Raw genomic sequence first — 27,254 nt, forward strand, 5'->3', positions numbered from 1 at the left:
GACAGATGGTTGCAATTAGTGGGACATTTATAAGAACAGAGTTAGATTTTTGGCCATGGGTGACAGCAAGCTTGGGTAGGTCAATAAAGAGTCCCCAGAGAACAGGACCCTTTTTCAAGGGGTAGTTTCCTAAGAGAGAAACCCAAGAATCACCCTGGAGTCTTCCTAGTCCTCTATTTCCCATAAGTACTTCTAGCCTTATGGCCTGTTGATTCAATCTCCTTCGTAACCCTGTTATCTATCTCTTCCTGTCCATCCGCATCAGTGTTTCTTACTGTCAGCACCCTCCCACTTTGAAAGGATCCAACCGACTTATATTTTATCTTCTTGCCTGTAATCTGGTACTTTTTGAAAATATCTACCATGTTGGTTGTCATCTAGATAAGTAGCTTTCAATTTTTTTTTTTGTCTCAAAACTCCTTTACGCTCTCAAAACTTATTGAGGACCCCCAAAAGCTTTTGCTTATCATATTAGAAATTAACACTAAGGAATTTAAAAATTAAATGAACAATTTAAAGATCAAAATATTCCCATTATATGTAAACATAAATGACATATTTTTTATGAAAAATATATTTTACTAAACAAAAATAAATTTAGAAAGATGAGTGGTATGTTTTGGTTTTTCTTTCTTTTTTGCAAATCTTTATAATGTTGGGTTTAATAGAGAATAGAAGGATTCATATATCTATTTCTACATCAACCTGTTATATCACATGTCATGTAGCCTCTGTAAGCCTTCACTATACACATAAAAAATGAGGGTGAAAAAGGCCCTGGCCAGAGTTGGCTCAGCAGTAGAGTGTCGGCCTGGTGTGTGGAAGTCCCAGGTTCAATTCCCAGCCAGGGCACACAGGAGAAGCGCCCATCTGCTTCTCCACCCATCCCCCTCTCCTTCCTCTCTATCTCTCTCTTCCCCTCCTGCAGCCAAAGCTTCATTGGAGCAAAGTTGGCTCAGGTGCTGAGGATGGCTCCATGGCCTCCGCCTCAGATTGGCTTTGGCTGCAACGGAGCAAGGTCCCAGATGGGCAGAGCATTGCTCCCTGGTGGGCATGCTGGGTGGATCCCGGTCGGGCGCATGCAGGAGTCTGTCTGACTGCCTCCCCACTTCTAACTTTGGGGAGGAAAAAAAGAGGGTGAACAATATTATCATAAAGATAGTGTGACCTTGCAAACCTTCTAAAAAGGTCTTGGAGACCTCACAGCTTCTTGAGATCTGCTGGTATCCATTTTTCTTAAGTACAAATATGATTTTGTTTCCTTCCTGTGTAAAATCTTTCTGAAGTACTCTTTTGTCTACAGAATAATGTAAATGAGGTTGTGGGAAGACACTAAGGTGACCCCTAGATGTTAGGGTTAGGCAATTATTTGGATAACCAAAATAGAAAATAAGAAAGGAGAGAAAGGAGAAGTATATTTTTCATAGCAATGAGGTTGATGAATTCATTTTGTTATGGATTTTAAGGTGAGTGTCAGTTAACTACTGTGCAAAACAAACCACTCAAAAAAACATGATGGCTCAAAACAGCATTTGTTATATAAGACCAAAGACATGATCTATGAAAGAAAGAATTGATAAGCTGGACTTCATTATTATTAAAAACTTATGCTCTATAAAAGAATAACAAGAGAAGTAGAAGACCAGCAGCAGACTGGGAGAAAAGATTTATAGAAGACACATCTAATGAAAGATTGTTGTTCAAAATGTACCATGACCTCTTCAAGCTCAACAATCTGAAAACAAACAACCTATTAAAAAAAATGGGTCAAAGATCTGAGCAGACCCCTCACTGGAGAGAAAATACAAATGCAAGTAAGCACATGAAAAGACGCTCCACATCCAGTGTCATCAGTAAAATGCAATTTAAAGCAATAATGAGATACCACTACACACCTATCAGAATGGCCAAAATCCTGAACACTGACAACCCCGATGCTGGTGGCGATGTGGAGCCTTGCTGAGGAGAATGCAAAATGCTATGGACACTTTGGAAGATAGGGGGTGGTTTCTTACAAAACTAAATAAATTCTTACCATATGATCCAGCAATTATGCTCCTTAGTATTTACTCAAGTGAGTTGGAAAACTTCGTCCACCCAAACACCTGCATAAGAATGTTTATATTACCCAAACTGGGAGGCACCCAAGATGTCCTTCAGTAGGAGAAAGGATAAATACGCTGGTACATCCAGACAATGGAATATCATTCAGGGCTAAAAAGAAACGAGCTATGTGAGGTATTATAACGATGAATATACATTTGGCTAAACCCATAGACTATTCAACACCAAGACAGAACTCCAAGGTAAGCTATGAACTTGGCGTGACTATAATGTGTAGTACAGGTGTATTCTTGGTTAAAAAATGTACCTCTCTGGAGGTGATGTTGATAAGGAGGGAGGCTGTGTGTGTGTGAGGCCAGCTGGTAGATGGGGAACCCCTTTCCCTTCCTTTCAGTTTTATTGTAAATCTATAACTGCTCTAAAAAATAATAAAGTCTTTTAAAAAAACCTGCCTAGATTTGTTTATTTATTATTTCTCACAAGGCTACAGGTCGACTGGACCAGACTGGGCTGATTTTGACTTGCTCGTATTGTTGTAGTCTGCAGGAGGACTGAGTGGGCCTAACCAGTACGCCTTCCAAACATTCTCAAACACTTTCTAGAATTGCAGTTTTAATTTGTTAAATGTGTCCTGAGTGTTTTACTTCGCATAGCTTTCTTAGTGGTTGCTCTAGGAATTACAAAACAGGGACATCACTAAGCAGACCACCAAAGCCTCTGTATTACCACCTCAAGCGCAAACACTGAAACCTTGTTTCCATTATCTTCCCCACCTGTTAAATACGATGGTCTCAAGTACTTCCTATCTATATATTGAACGCTACTTTGGATGGTATCATAATTTTTGCTTTAACCACCAAATATAATTTAAGAAATTCATGAAGAGAAGAATAGTATATTATCCATTCAGATTTTCTTTCCTTTCTGAAGTTCCGAGCCTTCTTGTGCTATCAGGTTGATTCATCTGGAGAGATCTGTAAGCCATTCTTCAGGTGTAGGTCTGCTAGTAACAGATTCTCTTAGTTTTCTTCCTTTTGAAGATGCCTTCATTTCCTCTTCATTTCTGAAGGATAGTGTCCCAGGCATAGAATTTGCTGTCTACAGTTCTTTTATTTCAGCACAAGACAGCATTGTGTCACTTCCCTTCAGCCTCCATGGTTCCAGATGAGAAGCCTGCTGTCAGGTTTGGTATCTCCCATAGACATGTGATAATGTGTTGTTTTGTCCTGGTTGTTTGTAAAAAAAATTTTTTCTTTGTCTTTAGTTTTCAAAAGTTTAATTATGATGTGTCTTGGCGTGTATTTACCTACACTTATACTTAATGGGGTTTGATCAGCTTCTTGAATCTGTGTTTTTATGTCTTTTTTTTTTTTTTTTTGCCAAATCTGGGAAGTTTTCAACCATTTTTTCTTTAAATACTTTTTTTTCTTTTTTTTTTCTTCTTTTCCAAGTAAGAGTAGGGGAGATAGAGAGACAGACTCCTGCATTCACCCTGATTGGGACCCACCCTGCAACCCTGCCTGGGGCTGATCCTCTGCCCATTGGGGGCCATATTTGCAACTGAGCTATTTTTAGCACCTGAGGCAGAGGCTCCATGGAGCCATCCTCAGTGCAAGGCTAGTGAGCTCGAGCCAGTGAAACATAACTGTGGGAGGAGAAGAGAGAGAGAGATAAACAGAAGGGGGAGGGGAGGAAAAGCAGATGGTTGCTTCTCCTGTGTGCCCTGACTGAGAATCGAACCTGGGACATCCATATGCCAAGCTGACATTCTACCATTGAGCCAAGGAGCCAGGGCCTGAATACTTTTTTAGACTCATATTCTTATGTCTCTTCTCATGGGACTGCAATGATAGACATGTTAGAGCTTTTGTTAATATTTCACAGGTCCCTGAGGCTATGTTCATTTTATTTTATTATTTTTTTCTTTTCACAGAGACACAGAGAGAGTCAGAGAGAGGGATAGATAGGGACAGACAGACAGAAACAGAAAGAGATGAGAAGCATCAATCATCAGTTTTTCGTTGCTATACTTTAGTTGTTCATTGATTGCTTTCTCATATGTGCCTTGACTGTGGGCCTTCAGCAGACTGAGTAACCCCTTGCTTGAGCCAGCAACCTTGGGTCCAAGCTGGTGAGCTTTGCTCAAACCAGATGAACCCCCGCTCAAGCTGGCAATCTCAGGGTCTTGAACCTGGGTCCTCCGCATCCCAGTCTGACGCTCTGTCCACTGCGCCACCACCTGGTCAGGCTGTTCATTTTATTTTTAATTGTTTGGTCTATTTTTTTTTCTTGCTGTTTAGATTGAATAAATTCTATTGCTCTACCCTGAAGTTCATGGATTCTGTTCTCTCGTCCTCTCTCACTGTTGAGCCCATCAAGGAAGGTGGTGTTTTTTTTTTTTTTTTGGTTATTTTGTTTTTCAGCTCTAAATTTCCATTTGGTTCTTTTTTTTTTTTTTTTTAAGATAAATTCTATTTCTCTGCTGACATTTCTATTTTTAATTTATTTTGAGAGATTTTGTAATTGCTTATTGAGGCTCCAAAAAAAATGATGGTTGCTTTCGAATCATCAGATAATTTTAACTTCTGACTCATCTAAGTGTTGATTACCTTTTCATATTCAAATTGTGTTTCTTTTGGTTTTTGAAATGATGGATGCTTTTTCATTGTATCTTGGACATTTTGGATGTTACATTAGGAGAGTCTTGATTCTGTTTAAGTCGCCTCTTTTAGCAGGCGGTCACCCTGTTCGGCTTGAGTGCGTAGATTCTGGCTTCCTTTTGTGGAAGGTAGATCCAAGGACAATCTGTTTTCAGAGCTCTTTTAATGCTATTCTGGTCTGCTTTGCTCTTCCTGCTCTATTTGGGCTTTTGTTTGGTCCCTGCTGGTGGTCCTTATGGGGACTGAGAGTGTGTCCCTAGCCTGTCAGTGTCACGAGGTGGGGAGTGGGGACGCTGAGCCTGAGGAAGGGAGGGCATCTCGCCTGGCCGGTCCTTTGGCCAAGCAGTGCCAGTGTGCTTCCGGCGCAGTCCGTGGTGGCCCTGCTGAAGGACGAAAGTACCGCTTGAGGCTTTCTGCCACTGGTGGAAGGTCAGGACCCATCACATCTGGTCACTCTTTACTGCCGGGTGGAGGGCCGGGAGACAGCATCTGTCCGAGGCCAGGAGACAGCGTCTGTCCCCAGCTGCTGCGTGGAGAGCTGGGAGAATGTGCGCTTGGCTTGCCTTCTGCCACTGGGTGGAGGACAGGTGTTCTGTCTGCTTCCATGTTCCTCCTCTCTGTTCTCACATGTCCTGGACTGGCATTTACAACAGTATACATTAATCATTACCTTTTTTTCTTTTAGGCAGAGTCGATGTCCCCAATATTCAGCACAATGTCTGATATATTGTAGACATGCGATAACTATTTGAGAAATGAGTGAAAGGTTATATTTGGTGCTATGCAAAGGCAGCTGATAGCAGGAAGCCGTTATAGACTTTCAAACTGAGCTATGACTTGAAAAGAGCTGTGTTTTAAGAAGATTATACCATTATCATGATGTAGTGAAGAAGACACTCCTCTCTACCAGGTTGACAACTACTTTTTTCTCTTCCTCTTGGAAGACTTCCATGATAACTGGTGTTTTTCACGTGCTTAAAAACAATGACAGAGTTAGGGCCATAAAGCCCATAGACATATCAATTTGTAAAGATACCAAATTAATGGCAAGCAGTGAACTAGGAGCCAAGTCTTTTCAGGGAGAATGCTAAATATGCTAATGAATGATAACCAGAACGCTGACCCGGAAGCCGGGAAAGCCAAACCACATCTCTGCAGCAACTGGCCCAGAATTGTCTGAACTTGGTCAGTGTCAATTTCCCTGTTTTTACCACTGCTTCCAAACCAGGGCCAATCAGAGAAAGCCAAATATGTTCTGCAGACCCATTATATCCTCTGCCCTGCTTCTAGGTTGCTCACCTACAGCTCCTCTGTGCTAACAGTCTCCTATCAGAGCTTACCTGATGCCTTTCCTTTTAGTTACCTGTTTTCACTATGAAGCTTCCCCATTCCTCTGTCTGCCATTGAGTCTTTGCCAAACACAAGTGATAATTAGCGCCCCCCTTGATATAGCAGACCCTGAGTAAATCACCTCTGTGTGTTCCCACTTGGGTGATCTTCACGTATTTGTACACCAGTGGGTGAAATGGCCCGTGGGAGGTTGATCTCGGGAAGATATGGCTGAACACGCACCATCCTGAACAGCGGGCCAGTCTAGAAACCTTTGGAAGCTGCCTCCCCTCAGTTGCTTTATATATGTTAGCAGAGTTGGTGGTGAGGAGTTCTAGTGCATAAATCTTAAGTCGGTTGTCATGGTTCCAAATCACTTTCACAGTTGAATGAATCATTGAAAGCATTGTTTCAATTAACCTGCTATCAAATGTTTCAGCCCCTGGGAACTCTGCATTTTGGTTTGTTGTTAAGTTCTGTGCATTTGTTGATAAATATGACTCTTAGATTATTTTTTTTTCTTCTCTGTTACATTGCCACCGTCCTGTCCATGTGTTCGTGATCTCATAAGCAGCAGTCATTGGTGATGGCTCTGAGCCTCTTTCCACTCTAAATGATCATGCATACTAAGCTCCCGCTAATCTCCCTCCCCTATCATGTTAGTAACTCCTCAGGAACTTGCTCTGTTTGTAAGTTTCAGTTGCCATCTGTGCCCTCTCCCATGTGACTCCCCTAAGTGACCTAGCTGCCTGCGTGTGGCCACTTTGTGCCTTTGGTCACTCTGTTGCTTCATCTAGAATAGCTTATTTTTCCTCACCAGGTGTCCTTGCTTAACCCATTCTCTACGCCTTTTCACCGGAAGGGTTCCAAGCCAGAGCTGGCCGTGGCGAAGCGGCAGGAGAGTGGGGAGGCAGGAGGAGGAGAAGCAGCCACCATCACACCTGGAAAGCCGCTTACTGGGGAGACCCCGAGATGCCGGCAGGTCCCAGTCGGTCTCCCTGTTTCCCGACTCCTCCGCCAGCTGCCCGCCCTCCCAAGCGCCAGCGGCCCTGGGCCACCCCCAGATCTTCCGCTGTCAGTTACAGGCAGCAGCCCCCAAAGAATCAGCGACTTTCCACCCAGCCGCTCCTTTGTCCTACTGGCAGCGGGGTGCGTGGGGCCCCTCGCTTCCCCATGGCGAGGCGGGGGGCGAGCACTGCGGTCCTCTCATGGGTCCACCAGCACCTAATGCCCGGCTGTGCCTTTTCCTATCCCTTTCCTACCTGGCTCCCACTGAATTTCCTATCAGACTTTGGGGGCCAAAGATCTGATTTCATGTCGTCAAACAGGCTTCCTCACTCTGAGTGCATAGTATATACCTACATTAGGCTCTGCATTTTGATATGTTAAGGGAAGCTATTTTTATTTTTAATTCAAGACACCCTTTCACTCTCATGCAGTTAACTAGTTCAGCCAAGAGCCGGGACTAGGCAGTTGGTCTTCCAAAGCACATGTACGAACTCAGAGCCAAGAACTGACTCTGTTTTCCCTCCGAGCCCGCTCCTGAAGGGCGGCCTGGAAGAATGCCCTTGCTTTCTGGGTGTTGAAGGCTGAGCACTGGAAAGCTGAGGGTGATGGGAGTCTTTTTAACATCCTCACGTATTACCTTGATGTGGAGGAATAAGGCGCAAAACTTCTCGTGGAATGAATGGATTGCATGTCCTCTCAGTGATGCCATATATATATATTTGCAACCAGACTTCTGAGGAAAAAAAAATTGGCCTGTGGCCAATCTCAGGCTGCGTTTCCTGGCAAGGAACCCAAGTCCCTGTGTTCTGTGTTCTTGATTAAGAGCAGATCTATATGCTCAGCAGTGACACCGGGAAGAAAAAGAGCACTTCTGTCCCAAAATGAGAAGATCTGATCAGCTTTCTTTCCCGAAGAGATGAACACCCTAATCTTTGTCTCCTAATAAAGCAAACAAACCTTTTAATTAATTAGTTAGTTAATTTATTTATTTGTAGAAAAGGGAATATTCCACTTCCTGTAACTTTTGTCATTTTCTTTTTATGGAGAAGGAAGGATTGTTGGCAGAGACTGTTCTGACCTCGGACTCAGATGGACTTCTGATCCCCCAAAGCCTCCGAGGCTTGAAACCGCTTCTGAATTGAAACAGGGAGGGCATGTCTGGGGAGCTTGGTGTTTCACACTCTAGGAACGTGTAGTTAGGTGAGTCGTTCACCCGGAGAGCGGAGCTTGGAGAGCCTTGAAAGTGAAGGAAGGCATTCACATTCAGGGCTGATTTCTGCAGAACTGCTTTTAAAGAAAAATCTCGTCTCTTCTTATAGTCCTCTGTGCAAAGATTGGCCTATCAGACACACAGTGTGAGGGTGCATGACATTGTGTGTGTAATTAAGGATACTGAAATGTACACTTGATAATGGTTAAACTGGCAAGTTTTGTTTTATACACACACACACACACACACACACACACACACACATATCCATAAGATTTTTCTAAAAAATAAAAATTTTATCATCTGATCATTTAAGAATTCTGGATAAGCTTAAGAAGGTCAATGGATTGGTGATTTATTATGATGGCAGAAGAAAGAAGCACAGTTCTCTAGTTACAAGAAGAGATTTATATGAAGTTCCTGGAAAGGATTCTGTGTTACTCTTTTATGAGCAAAGATTAATTTTTAGGTTACTAACTTGGAGAGAGACTGGGTTTCTTCTCCTTCACTTCCATTTTTAAGGCCCTGATGTTTAGAGATTGTGGAATTAATTCACTTGTTCATTCTTTTCTCTATAGCAAGCACAGTCTCTAAGAATATGGAAAATTATTTTATTTCAGTAGAGAGTGTAATAATTTGAAAAGCAACTTACCTATAAAGATTATGACATGAAAAGTTTGAAAGCAACAATACATTGGTCTTCATAGATTTGCATGTGCTGAACTGTTATAACCCGAGAATTCTCTCTCTCTGTGTCTTTTCCTTCCTTCCTTCCTTCCTTCCTTCCTTCCTTCCTTCCTTCCTTCCTTCCTTCCTTCTTTAAAATATGAAAGTTTTTTTTAATAAATAAATTTTTATTAATGTTAATGGAGTGACATCAATAAATCAGGGTACATATATTCAAAGAAAACATGTCCAGGTTATCTTGTCATTCAATTATGTTGCATACCCCAAAAATATGAAAGTTTAAGGATATGTCCTATCGGTTTCCTAACAGTCATAGTATTTGATTCCTTCCATTTTTGTTTTTTTTTTAAAGTTTTTTTTCATAACCTGGAGACACTCTGCCTTTACTTATATCACACAGGCATTTTTATAATGAACGAGAAGTCACACACACAACCTAGAGCTTTAGGATATACTGTATTATCATATTATTTCTGCAGACTTAAACCTCAGAGTATTGTCTCAATTGTTCCTTGAAAGCTGGATGTGAAATGCATAATTTTTATATGATTAAAAATAAGTTGCCATGTTGATTATCTAGAGATCCTCCAACTGGTATACCTTGAAAAAGTTCTTTTTCTCTGACGTGGTAGCTCCAGTTGGTTGGAACATCGTCCCACCCTGTAGAGGTTGTGGGTTTGATCCCTGGTCAGGGCACATATAGGAAGTGAGCAATGAGTGCACAGCAAAAGTTGAACAACAAATGACTGCTTCCTTCTCTCTGTTTCTCCCTCTCTCTCCCTTCTTCCCTCTTTCTAAAAAAATCACTCAACAAATAAAATAAAATAAAAATAAAAAAAGGAGTCCGATCTTGGTTTATAGAAATTGGAATAATTCTTGTTGTATATTGAGAGCTTGCTTTAGATGTGAAGGTTTGAACCTGTGGACTATGTTGTTGGAAGATCTTGATGCTGCCAATTCTAAAATATTGAGCTGTGTCAAAACAGATAAAAGACAGTGGAAAGATAGACAGTTTCCTATAAATATAATGATTAAATTACCCCTGATTATAAATGAGAGCTGGGTGTTCATACTGTTTGCATTCATATAGTTCAGATAGTAGAACCATCACCATTTTGCTCCATGATTACATAGCAGATTTTATTATTATTGCTTTTTTTAACCCCAGTTATCAAGGCTATTTTTAATTTTCCACTTTAATCTTTTAGGGTAGATGTGATCATTCAGGAGGTGCACATATATGCTGCCAACTGAATATTCAAGCTTTCTTCTGTTGCCAAGATGTGATTTGTAACAAGCCTGCTGATACGGTTTTACGTTCTCTGCAGAAATCATTCTGTGGTAAACCGGGTTTTTTGGCCACAGCAGGGTCCCCTGCTAAGAGCTCAATAAGCCATGGTATGGAGAAGCCAGGTTGGAATTTGGCTGTTTAATTGTTTTCATGTGTTCGCCTTTGAATGGCCATGAACCCTAACCAGTCAGCTGTGCAGAGGTCAGAGCCGGAATCCAGGCCTTGAGTCAAAACGCGAAAGCTGCAGGGCTCCCTTAGTTTCCTCAGGGAGCGTCTGCTTCTCGGGAGGTAAATTCCACTGCTTTTGAAAGCAAGCAAAGCTGTTTTAAGATAAGAACCTCTCTCCAGTGAAGCTACGCGTCTACTTCCTCCTCTCTTCTCTTGCTGTTTCTTAGGACCCTGTGATAATCCAACTAGATCAGCTTAACCCTTAAAATACCACCAAAAACCCAGCTTCCAGGCTGCTCACTCATCAGGTGTTTTATATCCTTGCATAGATCCCCCGAATCTGCTCTCTGAGGCAGGCAGGTTACATCACATACTAGTTTTTTGACAGCTTCATTGAGGTGTAGTTGATATGCAGAGAGCTATAAATATTTAACGAGTACAATTTGATGAGTTGAAACACACCCAGGCACCTGTGAAACTGTCACTGCAGTCAAAGTAATGAAGGCTCAGAGAGAGGATTTGCTCAAGAATCTAGAGATAATACATGAGCCAGTGGGGATTTGAACACAGTTTTTCTGACTCCAAAATCCAAGCTCTTTCTGTGTCAAGGCTGCCAAGTTGCATTTCCACCTGGACTGATGTTGATGGGCTGGCATAGGGCTCATCAGAGATATTAGCATAGAAGACATGTAGTTGTGGGACCTATTTTCTTCATCAAAAATTAAGACATAAAACCACAAGTGGAATTGGACTGTTCAAAAAGTCCAGGTATGTGCAATTCCAAAAAGGTCACTTTACTCTGAGACGGAGATAAGAGGTGGTCCCCCTGTGTGACTTTGTCCCTCAGTTGTAGAGGCAGAGGGGGCACTGTGCCAATAGCAGTAGTGGGGTTCCGCTTCTCCAAAATGCGGCAGCTGCACACACTGCACTTGGTACGACGGACTGGTCCCTCTCCCGAGGGCCGGGATATTGTTTTATTAATACCTCTTTAAGGCAGGACTGAGTCAGGTACATGTGCATATATCGCACTGGGTGTGTTAAACTGCTTGTTCAATGTTACTGCCATCTATTTGTCTCTCTCTTCACTATGGGCCTACAAGCCAGCAGTGTGCACTGACACCCAGAAGGATTGGAATCGCTGCAGAAATAATCGTTCTTAACTTTCCAGTGTGTTAACATACCACGCAAGGAGATCAAGTCACATTGTAAAGAAGTGTAGATTCCTTTCCAATCATAAAAATAATAATTGTCACTGGAAGATTGGGTCAATGTAAAACTCTTCAGGAAAAAGTAAAAGTAACTTTTAACCTCACCAAGCAGATGTGATCTGATTGCTGCTGTTTGGCGTGTTGGTAAAGTAATTTAACAGAAAGCTTTTGATGTGTTACTACACAGATGAAAAATGAGTGAAGAAATGTTTGTCGTCAAACTTTTTATAAAAACCGCCCACTTTTGCAGTGCTGGTAGACCTGGTCCCTACTGCCCACTAGTGGGCATTCCAGCTTTCATGATGAGCCAATCGCGGTGCTGTTTGGTTGCACAGTAGGGACCAGGTTGACCAGCACTGCAAAAGTGGGCGGTATTTATAAAAAGTTTGATGACCCCTGTAAGGGAATCGAGTTTGCAATGGCGTTATGTTCCATGTCCTAGGAGAATAAAACAATTGCGTTTATAAGCAGACATTTTTTTCGAGGAAAAGGACACATAGATTTCATTTAAAGTATACAACGAAAACCTAATTTCACACAGTAATCAGGGTTGTACATCCACACGCGTGGTTACCTAGTATTACATGCCTCCCCAGCCGCTCAGGGATCCTGATCCCACGGCTGATGGTTTGTGTTACTTCTCGCTTAAAAAGAGCTAGAGGAAAAAAACCATATGGACTGATGTCTAAAAGAATAATTATGTAACAGATTGTATCTTTGAAAAATAGATGCAAAATGACTGTTAGAATCTTGCCACTCACCTATCAAGAGATGGAGTCTAATTCTGTCCCTTGCCTCGCATTGAGGTGGGGGTGGGGGTTGTAACTGCATCACAAACAGAATGCCCCTGAGGTCACTTCTCCTGACTTATGATGCCTGACTTATGACTGCTAAGAGCAGGTCATCCGCTTCTGTTGGGCTCTCGTGGCATGGAGGCTCTGGCGGAAGTCAGACCGTGGACGGGGACCCTCTCCCAATATGCTGGGCTGGAGGAAGGCCGGGTCAGCCCACATGGAGAGCACACACAGAGACACACTGACTCTCCATGGGAGGTGGGACTTGTCTGCCGCCCCAGCTGCTGCTCCCCCAGGTTCCAGTCTAGCTACTGTGTGACTCTGAGCCAGAACCATGAACTGAGCCCGTCCTGAACTCCCCACCTGCAGAAATCAAAGAAGACAACGTAAGCAACAGCATACTGGGGTGATCCACCAGGCAGCACTGGACAGTTGGAGCAGGATTTGATGCAGAAATGGGGTGTAGACACACAGACCCATTGTGGCACTGGATTCCGTCTGGGCGGTGGACGGCATCCTTCTGTAAGAGCAGCAAGGGAGGATGTCACTGCGAGCAGAGCCGGCAGGACCTCGGGAGAGTGCCAGCAGAGGCCTGCAGGGCCCCCGGAAGGCTGTTTGCTGGGGCTCAGGACAGAGTGGGGAAAACTTAATGGAAGTTGGGGAGGGGGGACCCTGTTCTTTAACGGCAAAACATTTAGCAGATTCTTGCCCGTGTGTATGTGAAACACAAACGGTGTGCCTAACACACTTAGCGATCTGGCTTCTTCTTGCTGCCGGTAATAAAGTGGCAGAGGAGGGTGATGATCTAATGAATAAATGATTCTATTGTGAATGGAATTCATAGAAAGTGCAAAGGATTCAGAGCAGCCTTTTCGGTGAGTCAAGTTTTCTTAAAATTAAGAAGGGTTGTAGAAAAACGATCTTAGGCATAGACAGGGCTAGAATATTCTTTTGTAAGACCTAAGATAGTTCCGAGGCGTCATGGAATACCTGCCTTACATGAGCAGCCCAACGCCAGAACCCCCCAGATGAGCTTTCCCCAAATTCTTGGCCCATGGAAACCACGGGAAATAATAACATGATCATTGCTGTTTTAAGCCTCTCCTATTCAGAGTGATTTTTTTTTTCCCGTAGAAATAGATAACTAGAACATATTCAAAATGAGAATAATGTATAAAGTCATATATACTCATTTTTAATTTAAAAAATGATTTTACCAGGGAGAAGGGTAAACATTACTCAGATATTTGGATATTAAATAAAAGTAACATCTTATTTTATTTTGGAAGTAAAATATTAAAAAGGAATAAAAACCTGCTTAAAGATTAAATCATATTTTATTTAAATGTTGGATCATACATATGTTCCTTCCCTTATTAAATCATGATTAAAACAGAATGGAAATATTTTTAAACTGGGGAATTTGGATTTCACACTATGGGTGTCACGAAACTCACCTTTCCAGAAAGATGAGTGTTACAGATGGGCCGGTAAAGGGTCATTTTAATTAAGCATTTAAAACAAGAAGCGAAAGTTTCCATATGTCAATAAAATTTCTCGTCCTGGGTGCTTTCCCAATGACATTGAAAAAAACATGCACTTTAACTTTCGTTTACATAAAATTAAAAACAAAAGGTGACTGACATCTTTCCTTTAATCAGTGATAGATACATATTAATTTCAATAGAGCAATTTAAAAAACTCCACAGCTGAAAGTCACATGGTTTGTACAGTTGAACAACAGCAGAGGGGTGCTGTTGTAGGAACACTGTTCTATTGCAAATCTTTTCAAGTCTTCTTCTTCAGCACTGGTTTATCCCCTGCTTCTTCTCCTCTTCCCTCCTCTTTCTACTCATTCCCTCTTCTGTGAGTTTAAAAGATAGTTTTCTTGCCCTGACTGGTTGACTCAGTGGTAGGGAATTACCTGGCATGTGGAAGTCCTGGGTTTGATTCCTTGTCAGGGCACACAAGAGAAGTGACCATCTACTTCTCCCTCCTTCTCCCCCTTTTCTCTCTCTTCCCCTCCCACAGCCATGGTTCCATTGGTTAGAATGCATTGGCCCAGGGCACTGAGTATGGCTCTGTGGAGCTTATGCTTCAGGCAGTAAAAACAGCTCAGTTATGAGCATGGCCCAGATGGGCAGAGCATCGGCCCCAGATGGGGGTTGTCAGGTGGAACCTAGTCAGGACACATGTGGGGAGTCTGATTTTCAATCTCCCTTCCTCTCACTTGAAAAAAAAGAGATAGTTATCTTTATTATAGGTCAAAATATTGTTTCCCTTTTCTTTGACAGACCCTTTTATCATCTGTATCTAGATAACATGTTGAACCTCATTGCAAACATTAATATTTAAGAAGAAAACCCCAAGATGATGTCAGAGTAATGGCGCAGTAGGAGGTGATACCGATAAATCTCCCCCAAAACTCAACAAGATCTTCAACCAGAAACAGAAAAACCTATTCTTGGAGCCTCCAGATGTTTCACAATACACCCAAAGGTATGGTTGAGCGAAAAATTGGCTAAATATATAATCAAACCCCGAAGGAAATAGGGAGTAAGAAATGCTCCACCCTCCTCACTAACCTAAACAGGGTGGCTTTCACTGGGAACTGAGAATATAGAAATTGAGGCGGGCAAAGGGGGTGAATAGATCCAGGCCGCGGCACAAACGGCCAAACCAGGCTGTGGCACAGAGATCCAAGCTGAGGAAAAACTGTTCCTGTGGCAACCTGGACAATACAAGCTAACACTCGCGCCAAACCCAGACAAAGAAAGACAAGTGGGGCAGCCATTTTCCCCGATCTCCTGGTCGGCGCGCGCAGATAGTGGGCGAGAGATTTCTTCCAAAGCCCCGGGAGTGTGCGCCCATGTTGTCCCATAGAGAGGCAGAGTCAGAGGCCTTTGTGTGGGCTGAAAGCAGAATCTCCGGGCCGCCCCAGTGCCCTGGGAAAGCCGTGCAAGGAGAGGGAGGAAGAGCCAATTCCAACGCTGGAACTTTTCCATGTGGGCGGGGGATTCACTCAGAGGGTGAGGCGGCCAGCCTGATATCCTGGTCGGCGCATGTGAGAGTGAGCAAGAGATTCCTCTGAGCACCTCAGGAGTGGGCACCCGTGTTACCCCACAGAGGGGCAGAGTCAGAGGCCTCTGTGTGGGCCAAAAGCGGATTCTCCGGACTTCCCCAGCACCCTGAGGGAGCTATGCACGGGGATGGAGCGAGAGCCAATTCCAACGCTGCAACTTTTCCATGCGGGTGGGGGTTTCACTTGGAGTGAGAGGCGGCCGGCCTGATATCCTGGACTGCGTGCACAGATAGTGAGCGAGAGATTCCTCCAAGTGCCTCGGCAGTGTGCACCCATGTTATCCCACAGAGTGGCAGAGTCAGGGGCCTTTGTGTGGACCAAAAAGCAGAATCTCGGGCTGCCCCAGAGCCTTGAAAAAGCCGCACCTGGGGATGGAGTGAGAGCCAATTCCAACACTGCAACTTTTCCGTGCGGGCGGGGGTTTCACTTGGAGTGAGAGGTGGCCAGCCTGATATCCTGGTCTGCGCGCACAGATAGTGGGTGAGAGATTCCTCCAAGTGCCTTGACAGTGCGTGCCCGTGTTATCCCACAGAGTGGCAGAGCCAGAGGTCCTTGAGTGGGTGGAAGCCCCGCCTGATTATGCTAGCAGCCCTGACTGACTGACCCTTACCCAGAGCCCTGTGCTGAGTGGGAATAGAGTGGGGAGTTGCCAGCTCTTTGAGCCTCTTACTATCCAGGTAGAGGCAGCAGCAACCCCATAGCTGGATTGTCAGGCTACTAATTGAGGAAGGAAAGACTAGGAGAAAGGCTCCAGGAACATGGACTCTCTCACTGGTGGAGTATATAAATGCTAATGAGCCTCAACTGAAGCACAATACACGACATCGCCATAGAGATTTATCAACTGCAAACCACTACCTGAGCGTGCCAAAGGGGCAGAACCTGAGGTACAGAGTCACCGACCAGGAAGAGGGAGAGAAAAGAAAAAGCAAGAAGATAACCTCTCAAAATCAAGAATAATATGCAGACTTTATAGCCTATCCCATTTTATTATATTTGTTCGTTTGTTTCTCATATTCACTCTTGATATTTTTTATTCCTCCTCCAATTTGGTCATTTAACTCTCTGCTAGTCTTACTCTTTCCTCTCCTTGAACTACACTACCCATAAGTGTTACATCTCCCATTATCTTTTCTTTCCTCTTCCTTTCTCTCTATGAGGTTGCACTCCAAAACCCTTAACTCTCTCTCTCTCCTCTTTATTCTTTTTTCTTCTTTTAGCCATTCCCTCTTTTTTCTCTCTCTCTCTTTCTTTTCTCCCTCTATATTAGTTTCTTGCTTTCTCCTTTATGTCTCCTCTCATTCAAACCTCAATAACAAACAATATCTTATCTGGGAATCAAATTAATGTTTGTGGCATTTTGGGGTTTTTTTACTTCACCTTTTTAACACACTAGCAGTGCTCCCATCCCTGGCTCTCCATTTTATCTAGTTCTTGTTCCACTAAATACAATAGTAATTTTTTAATTTGTCCCCCCATTTTCCTGTTTCCCTCTTATTCCTCTCATTATAAGTCTTAGTCAACCAACACCTAAAAGCAAATCATTTTATTCTTGACCCAATTTTTTTTCTTATTTGCTTTTAGTGGGTCCATATGCCATTTTTTTTGCTTCTTTATTACTTCTCCCCAATTCAGGCCCTCCATTACAAGCATTGTTTGTTCTATTAGTACAATATAATTCACAGTTCACCAAAAGATTTTCTTAAGAAAGAAGGGGGAGGAGAGAAGAGGAAAAAAGGAGGGGGGGAATAATTTCTTTTTTTTTAAATTTAAATTTTATTTTTCTTTATTTCATTATTAATTTTTTTTTAAAAAACAACTCTTCGATTTTTTATTTTTTTTAACTTTTTATTCTTTGTTAAATCTCATTAATACTATCAACAAAACCATCCTCAGAAGCCATTAAGGAAGAGAAAATCAAATATCATGGATACAAAAGAAAGAGAGGTAACACAGCTAGATGAGGAAAAATCTATGGAGAAAAAATTTAATATATTGGAAACCTTGGAGCTAAATGATAGAGAATTTAAGATAGAAATCCTAAAAATCATCCAAGATATACAAGAAAACACAGTAAGGCAATTTAGGGAGCTCAGAAAACAACTCCATGAACACAAAGAATATATTTCCAAGGAAATTGAAACTATAAAAACAAATCAAACAGAGATGAAAAACTCAATTCATGAGCTGAAAAACGAGGTAACAAGCTTAGCTAATAGAACAGGCCAGATAGAAGAGAGGATTAGTGAAATAGAAGACAAGCAACTTGAGGCACAACAGAGAGAAGAAGAAAGAGACACAAAAATTAAAAAAAATGAGATAGCCCTACAAGAATTATCTGACTCCATCAAAAAGAATAACATAAGAATAATAGGTATATAAGAGGGAGAAGAGAGAGAAAATGGAATGGAGAACATACTCAAACAAATAATAGATGAGAACTTCCCAAACCTGTGGAAAGAACTAAAGCCTCAAATTCAAGAAGCAAACAGAACTCTGAGTTTTCTTAACCCTAACCAACCTACTCCAAGGCATATCATAATGAAATTGGCACAAACCAATGGCAAAGAAAAAATTCTCAAGGCAGCCAGGGAAAAGAAGAATACAACATATAAAAAAAGGCCCCATTAGATTATCATCGGATTTCTCAGCAGAAACTCTACAAGCTAGAAGAGAGTGGACCCCAATATTTAAAGTCCTGAAAGAGAGGAACTTTCAGCCATGAATACTATACCCATCAAAACTATCCTTTAAATATGAAGGAGAAATAAAAACATTCACAGATACAGAAAAGATGAGAGAATTTATCATCAGAAAACCCCCACTCCAGGAATTACTAAAGGGGGTTCTCCAATCAGATACAAAGAACAACAAAAAAAAAGCAAAGCCACATGTAAAAGTTCCAAGAAGAACACAATAAAACCAAATTTAAACTGTGACAACAACAAAAAGAAAGGGGGGGGGAGAGGATGTAGATTAACAGTAGCAAAGGATGATGGAGTGCAAAAGTACTCACAAAATAGTGCGCTACAATGAACAGAGTAGGAACCCTTTTCATTACTAAAAGGTAACCACCATTGAAAAAACCACCACAGAAGTACATGAGATAAAAAAGATAGCAACAGAGGAAAGATGTATGGAATACAACCAAATAAAAACAAAAGATAGAAAAACGAAAGAGAAGGATCAAACAAGACACAAAACTAACAGAATGCAATCTATAAAATGGCAATAGGGAACTCACAAGTGTCAATAATTACACTAAATGTAAATGGATTAAACTCACCAATAAAAAGGCACAGGGTAGCAGAAAGGATTAAAAAAGAAAATCTAACTGTATGCTGCCTACAAGAAACTCATCTAAGTAACAAGGATAAAAACAAATTCAAAGTGAAAGGCTGGAAAACAATACTCCAAGCAAATAACATCCAAAAAAAAGCAGGCGTAGCAATACTCATATCTGATAATGCTGACTACAAGACAACAAAAGTACTCAGAGACAAAAATGGCCATTTCATAATGGCTAAGGGGACACTGAATCAAGAAGACATAACAATTCTTAATATATATGCACCAAACCAAGGAGCACCAAAATATATAAGACAGCTACTTATTGACCTTAAAACAAAAACTGATAAAAATACAATCATACTTGGAGACCTCAATACACCGCTGACGGCTCTAGATTGGTCATCCAAACAGAGAATAGAATCAACAAAGATATAGTGGCCTTAAACAAAACACTAGAGCAACTGGATATGATAGACCTCTACAGGACATTTCATCCCAAAGTGACTGAGTATACATTTTTCTCCAGTGTACATGGATCATTCTCAAGAATTGACCATATGTTGGGCCACAAAAACAACATCAGCAAATTCAGAGAAATCGAAGTTGTACCAAGCATATTTTCTGATCATAAAACCTTGAAACTAGAATTCAACTGCAAAAAAGAGGAAAAAAATTCCACAAAAATGTAGAAACTAAACAACATACTTTTAAAGAATGAATGGGTCAAAGAAGAAATAAGTGCAGAGATCAAAAGATATATACAGACAATGAAAATGACAATACGACATATCAGAATCTATGAGATGCTGTAAAAGCAGTGATAAGAGGGAAGTTCATATCACTTCAGGCATATATGAACAAACAAGAGAGAGCCGAAGTGAACCACTTAACTTCACACCTTAAGGAACTAGAATAAGAAGAACAACAACCCAAAACCAGCCAAAGAAAGGAGATAATAAAAATCAGAGCAGAAATAAATGAAATAGAGAACAGAAAAACTATAGAAAAAATTAATAGAACAAGGAGCTGGTTCTTTGAAAAGATCAACAAAATTGACAAACCTTTGGCAAGACTTACCAAGGAAAAAAGAGAAAGAACTCATATAAACAAAATCCAAACTGAAAGAGGAGAAATCACCATAGATACCATATATATACAAAGAATTATTGTAGAATACTATGAAAAACTTTATGCCACTAAATTCAACAACCTAGAAGAAATGGATAAATTCTAGAACAATACAACCTTTCTAGACTGAGTCAAGAAGAAGCAGAAAGCCTAAGCAGGCCTATTATCAGAGAAGAAATAGAAAAAACCATTAAAAACCTCCCCAAAAATAAAAGTCCAGGCCCTGATGGCTATACCAGCGAATTTTATCAAACATTCAAAGAAGACTTGGTTCCTATTCTACTCAAAGTCTTCTATAAAACTGAAGAAGAAGCAATACTTCCAAACACATTTTATGAGGCCAACATAACCCTCATACCAAAACCAGGCAAGGATGGCACAAAAAAAGAAAACTACAGACCAATATCTCTAATGAATACAGATGCTAAAATACTAAACAAAATACTAGCAAATTGAATACAACAACATATTAAAAAGATAATACATCATGATCAAGTGGGATTCATCCCAGAATCTCAAGGATGGTTCAACATACCTAAAACGGTTAACGTAATACACCATATCAACAAAGCAAAGAACAAAAACCACATGATCTTATCAATAGACGCAGAAAAGGCTTTCGATAAAATACAACACAATTTTATGTTTAAGACTCTCAACAAAATGGGTATAGAAGGAAAATATCTCAACATGATAAAGGCCATATATGATAAACCATCAGCTAACATCATATTAAATGGCACTAAACTGAAGGCTTTACCCTTAAATCAGGAACAAGACAGGGTTGTCCACTCTCTCCACTCTTATTTAATGTGGTACTAGAGGTCCTAGCCAGAGCAATCAGACAAGACAAAGAAATAAAAGGCATCCATATCGGAAAAGAAGGAGTAAAGGTATCACTTTTTGCAGATGATATGATCCTATACATCGAAAACCCCAAAGAATCCACAAAAAGACTACTAGAAACAATAAACCAATACAGTAAGGTCGCAGGATACAAAATTAACATACAGAAGTCAATAGCCTTTCTATATGCCAACAATGAAACATTTGAGAATGAACTCAAAAGAATAATCCCCTTCTCAATTGCAACAATAAAAGAAATAAAATACTTAGGAATAAACATAACAAAGAATGTAAAGGACTTACATAATAAAAAGTATAAACCATTTTTAAGGGAAATCGAAAAAGATATAATGAGATGGAAGAATATACCTTGTTTTTGGTTAGGAAGAATAAATATAATCAAGATGGCCATATTACCCAAAGCAATATACAAATTTAATGCAATTCCCATCAAAATTCCAATGACATTTTTTAAAGAGAGCAAAAAACCATCAGATTTATATGGAACTATAAAAAACCCCGAATAGCCAAAGCAATCTTAAAGAAAAAGAACGAAGCTGGGGTCATTACAATACCTGACTTCAAACTATAGTATAGGGCCATGACAATCAAAACAGCATGGTATTGGCAGAAAAATAGACACTCAGGCCAATGGAAGAGAATAGAAAACCCAGAAATAAAACCACATATATATAGTCAAATCATTTTTGATAAAGGGGCCAAGAACTCACAATGGAGAAAAGAAAGTCTCTTCAATAAATGGTGCTGGGAAAACTGGAAAGCCACATGCAAAAGAATGAAACTGGACTACAGTCTGTCCCCCTGTACTAAAATTAACTCAAAATGGATCAAAGATCTAAACATAAGACCTGAAACAATTAAGTACATAGAAGAAGACATAGGTACTCAACTCATGGACCTGGGTTTTAAAGAGCATTTTATGAATTTGACTCCAATGGCAAGAGAAGTGAAGGCAAAAATTAATGAATGGGACTACATCAGACTAAGAAGTTTTTGCTCAGCAAGAGAAACTGATAACAAAATAAACAGACAACCAACTAAATGGGAAATGATATTTTCAAACAACAGCTTAGATAAGGGCCTAATATCCAAAATATACAAAGAACTCATAAAACTCAACAACAAACAAACAATCCAATAAAAAAATGGGAAGAGGACATGAACAGACACTTCTCCCAGGAAGAAATACAAATGGCCAACAGATATATGAAAAGATGCTCATCTTCTTTAGTTATTAGAGAAATGCAAATCAAAACTGCGATGAGATACCACCTCACACCTGTTAGATTAGCTATTATTAACAAGACAGGTAATAGCAAATGTTGGAGAGGCTGTAGAGAAAAAGGAACCCTCATCCACTGTTGGTGGGAATGTAAAGTAGTACAATCATTATGGAAGAAAGTATGGTGGTTCCTCAAAAAACTGAAAATAGAACTACCTTATGACCCAGCAATCTCTCTCCTGGGTATATACCTCCAAAACTCAGAAACATTGATACGTAAAGACACATGCAGCCCCATGTTCATTGCAGCATTGTTCACAGTGTCCAGGACATGGAAACAACCAAAAAGCCTGTCAATAGATGACTGTATAAAGAAGACGTGGCACATATACACTATGGAATACTACTCAGCCATAAGAAATAATGACATCGGATCATTTACAGCAAAATGGCGGGATCTTGATAACATTATACAAAGTGAAATAAGTAAATCAGAAAAAACCAAGAACTGCATTATTCCATAGGTAGGCGGGACATAAAAGTGAAACTAAGAGACATTTATAAGAGTGTGGTGGTTACGGGGGGAAGAGGGAGAGGGAGAAGAAAAGGGGGAGGGGGAGGGGCACAAAGAAAACTAGATAGAAGGTGACAGAGGACAATCTGACTTTGGGTGATGGGTATGCAACATCAGTGAATGACAAGATAACCTGGAGTTGTTATCTTTGAATATATGTAATCCTGATTTATTGATGTTGCCCCTTTAAAAATAAAATTATAAAAAAAAAGAAAAAAAAAAGAAAAAAAAAGAAAAAAAAAGAAAGAAAACCCCTCATTGTGTTTAAAAATGGGTGACCTACGTGATTATTTCTGACTTTAGGGAGCTCAGATTGTGTGTGTATGTGTGAGTGAAATAGTCACGTATTGAGCTCATTTTAGTATTCTTAGACATGTATGAGTCAAACAAATAATGTACCTGAGACCACAGAAAGGGGAATGGTTAATATTTTTGGGATAAATATGGGATTTAAACAGTGGTGTGCTAGAGTTGGCATGTACTGATTTGGGGGTGATTTTCTGGAAGAGATGTCTTTTAAATTATTTATAAAAGATAAGTGGCAGAATTTTCACCAGGTTGAAAGGGAGAATGGACCAGAGACAGGCAGTCTAAATAAAAATCTTTGTTGCCATTTACTGGGTGTTAACTATGGTCCCAACCCTGGAGTCTTTCCATGGTTCTTCAAGATTTTGCCTGTTCTCTACAGGTGTTTAGTTTGTTCTTGTCTTCTTTTTTTTTTTTTAGTTTTTTTTTATTGATTTTAATTTATTGTGTTTACATAGATTCTAGTATTGCCCTGAATGCATCCCCTGTCCCCCGTATTCCCTCATCATCTCCCTTGGCCCCTCCCCATATCACCCTCCCTCTTGTCTTCTAAATTAGTTATAAGTCCATGTATGTTCCAACCTTCCAAAGTGTAGGTAACATCTCTCTTTCTTTTTAACTTTTATTAATTTTAATGGGGTGCCATCAATAAATCAGGGTACATATGTTCAAAGAAAACATGTTCAGGTTATCTTGTCATTGAATTATGTTGCATACCCATCACCCAAAGTCAGATTATCCTCCATCACCATCTATCTAGTTTTCTTTGTGCCCCTCCCCCTCCCACTTTCCCTCTCCCTCTTCCCCCGTATCCACCACACTCTTGTCAATGTCTCTTACTCTCATTTTTATGTCCCACCTACATATGGAATAATGCAGTTCTTGTTTTTTTCTTATCTACTTATTTCACTCTGTATAATGTTATCAAGATCCCACCATTTTGTTGTAAATGAGTCAATGTCATCATTTCTTATGGCTGAGTAGTATTCCATAGTGTATATGTGGCACATCTTCTTTATCCAGTCTTCTATTGAAGGGCTTTTTGGTTGTTTCCATGTCTTGGCCACTGTGAACAATGCTGCAATGAACATGGGTCTGCATGTGTCTTTTTTTTTTTTTTTTTTTTGTATTTTTCTGACGCTGCGCCCAACATGCGCCCAACCGGGATCCACCCGGCACGCCCACCAGGGGGCGACGCTCTGCCCACCAGGGGGTGATGCTCTGCCCCTCCGGGGCGTTGCTCTGCCCCGACCAGAGCCACTCTAGCGCCTGGGGCAGAGGCCAAGGAGCCATCCCCAGTGCCTGGGCCATCTTTGCTCCAATGGAGCCTTGCTGTGGGAGGGGAAGAGAGAGACAGAGAAGAAGGAGAGGGGGAGGGGTGGAGAGGCAGATGGGCACCTCTCCTGTGTGCCCTGGCCGGGAATTGAACCCGGGACCTCTGCACGCCAGGCTGACGTTCTACCACTGAGCCAACCGGCCAGGGCGGGGCTGCATGTGTCTTTACGTATCAATGTTTCTGAGTTTTGGGGGTATATACCCAGTAGAGGGATTGCTGGGTCATAAGGTAGTTCTATTTTCAGTTTTTTGAGGAACCACCATACTTTCTTCCATAATGGTTGTACTACTTTACATTCCCATCAACAGTGAATGAGGTTCTTTTTCTCCACAGCCTCTCAACATTTGCTAGTACCTGTCTTGTTAATAATAGCTAATCTAACAGGTGTGAGGTGGTATCTCATTACAGTTTTGATTTGCATTTCTCTAATAACTAATGAAAATGAGCATCTTTTCATATATCTGTTGGCCATTTGTATTTCTTCCTGGGAGAAGTGTCTGTTCATGTCCTCTTCCCATTTTTTTATTGGATTGTTTGTTTGTTGTTGAGTTTTATGAGTTCTTTGTATATTTTGGATATTAGGCCCTTATCTGAGCTGTTGTTTGAAAATACCTTGCTGTTTTGATTGTCGTGGCTTTATAATATAGTTTGAAGTCAGGTATTGTAATACCCCCAGCTTCATTCTTTTTCTTTAGGATTGCTTTGGCGATTCGGAGTTTTTTATAGTTCCATATAAATCTGATGATTTTTTGTTCCATTTCTTTAAAAAATGTCATTGGAATTTTTACGATAATTGCATTAAATTTGTATATTGCTTTGGGTAATATGGCCATCTTGATTATATTTATTTTTCCTATCCAAGAACAAGGAATATTCTTCCATCTCATTGTATCTTTTTCAATTTACCTTAACAATGCTTTGTGGTTTTCTTTATATAAGTCCTTTACATTCTTTGTTATGTTTATTCCTAAGTATTTTATTTTTTTTTGTTGCAATCATGAAGGGGATTAGTTTTTTTAGCTCGTTCTCAAATGTTTCATTGTTGGCATATAGAAAGGCTATGGACTTTTGTATATTAATTTTGTATCCTACGATACAAAATTTTGTATCTTACTGTATTGGCTTATTGTTTCTTGTAGTCTTTTTGTGGATTCTTTGGGGTTTTCGATGTATAGGATCATATCTTCTGCAAAAAGTGATACCTTTACTTCTTCTTTTTCAATATGGATGCCTTTTATTTCTTTGTCTTGTCTGATTGCTCTGGCTAGAACCTTTAGTACCACATTAAATAAGAGTGGAGAGAGTGGACAACCCTGTCTTGTTACTGATTTAAGAGGGAAAGCCTTCAGTTTAGTGCCATTTAATATGATGTTAGCTGATGGTTTAACATATATAGCCTTTATCATGTTGAGATATTTTCCTTCTATACCCATTTTGTTGAGAGTCTTAAACATAAAATTGTGTTGTATTTTATCAAAAGCCTTTTCTGCATCTATTGATAAGATCATGTGGTTTTTGTTCTTTGCTTTGTTGATATGGTGTATTACGTTAACCATTTTACATATGTTGAACCATCCTCGAGATTCTGGGATGAATCCCACTTGATCATGATATATTATCTTTTTAATATGTTGTTGTATTCGATTTGCTAGTATTTTGTTTAGTATTTTAGCATCTGTATTCATTAGAGATATTGGTCTGTAGTTTTCTTTCTTTGTGCTGTTCTTGCCCTGTTTCGGTATGAGGGTTATGTTTGCCTCATAAAATGTGTTTGCAAGTATTGCTTCTTCTTCAGTTTTTTGGAAGACTTTCAGTAATAGGAACCAAGTCTTTGAATATTTGATAGAATTCACTAGTATAACCGTTTGGACCTGGACTTTTATTTTTGGGGAGGTTTTTAAGAGTTTTTTCTATTTCCTCCCTGCTGATTGGTCTGTTTAGGCTTTCTGCTTCTTCATGACTCAGTTTAGGAAGGTTGTATTGTTCTAGGAATTTATCCATTTCTTCTAGATTGTTGTATTTGGAGGCATATAGTTTTTCATAGTATTCTACAATAATTCTTTGTATATCTATGATGTCTGTGGTGATCTCTCCTCTTTCATTTTGGATTTTATTTATTTGAGTCCTGTGTCTTTTTTCCTTGGTGAGTCTTGCCAAGGGTTTGTCGATTTTGTTGATCTTTTCAAAGAACCAGCTCCTTGTTTTTTTGATTTTTTCTATAGTTTTTCTGTTCTCTATTTCGTTTATTTCTGCTCTGATTTTTATTATCTCCTTTCTTCGGCTGGTTTTGGGTTGTCTTTGTTCTTCTTTTTCCAGTTCCTTAAGGTGTGAAGTTAAGTGGTTTACTTCGGCTCTCTCTTGTTTGTTCATATAGGCCTGAAGTGATATGAACTTTCCTCTTATCACTGCTTTTGCTGCATCCCAGAGATTCTGATATGTCATATTTTCATTTTCATTTGTCTGTATATATCTTTTGATCTCTGCGCTTATTTCTTCTTTGACCCATTTATTTTTTAGAAGTATGTTGTTTAGTTTCCACAATTTTGTGGGGTTTTCCCCCTCTTTTTTGCAGTTGAATTCTAGTTTCAAGGCTTTATCATCAGAGAATATGCTTGGCACAATTTCAATTTTTCTAAATTTGCTGATATTGTCTTTGTGGCCCAACATATGGTCAATTCTTGAGAATGTTCCATGTACACTAGAGAAAAATGTATACTCTGTCGCTTTGAGATGAAGTGTCCTGTAGATGTCTATCATATCCAGGTGTTCTAGTATTTCATTTAAGGCCACTATATCTTTATTGATTCTCTGTTTGGATGACCGATCTAGAGCCGTCAGCGGTGTATTGAGGTCTCCAAGTATGATTGTATTTTTGTCAGTTTTTGTTTTAAGGTTAATAAGTAGCTGTCTTATATATTTTGGTGCTCCTTGGTTTGCATATATATTAAGGATTGTTATGTCTTCTTGATTCAGTGTCCTCTTAATCATTATGAAATGACCATTTTTGTCTCTGAGTACTTTTTCTGTCT

This window comes from Saccopteryx bilineata, chromosome 1 (assembly GCF_036850765.1).
Source record: "Saccopteryx bilineata isolate mSacBil1 chromosome 1, mSacBil1_pri_phased_curated, whole genome shotgun sequence".
NCBI lineage: Eukaryota > Metazoa > Chordata > Mammalia > Chiroptera > Emballonuridae > Saccopteryx > Saccopteryx bilineata.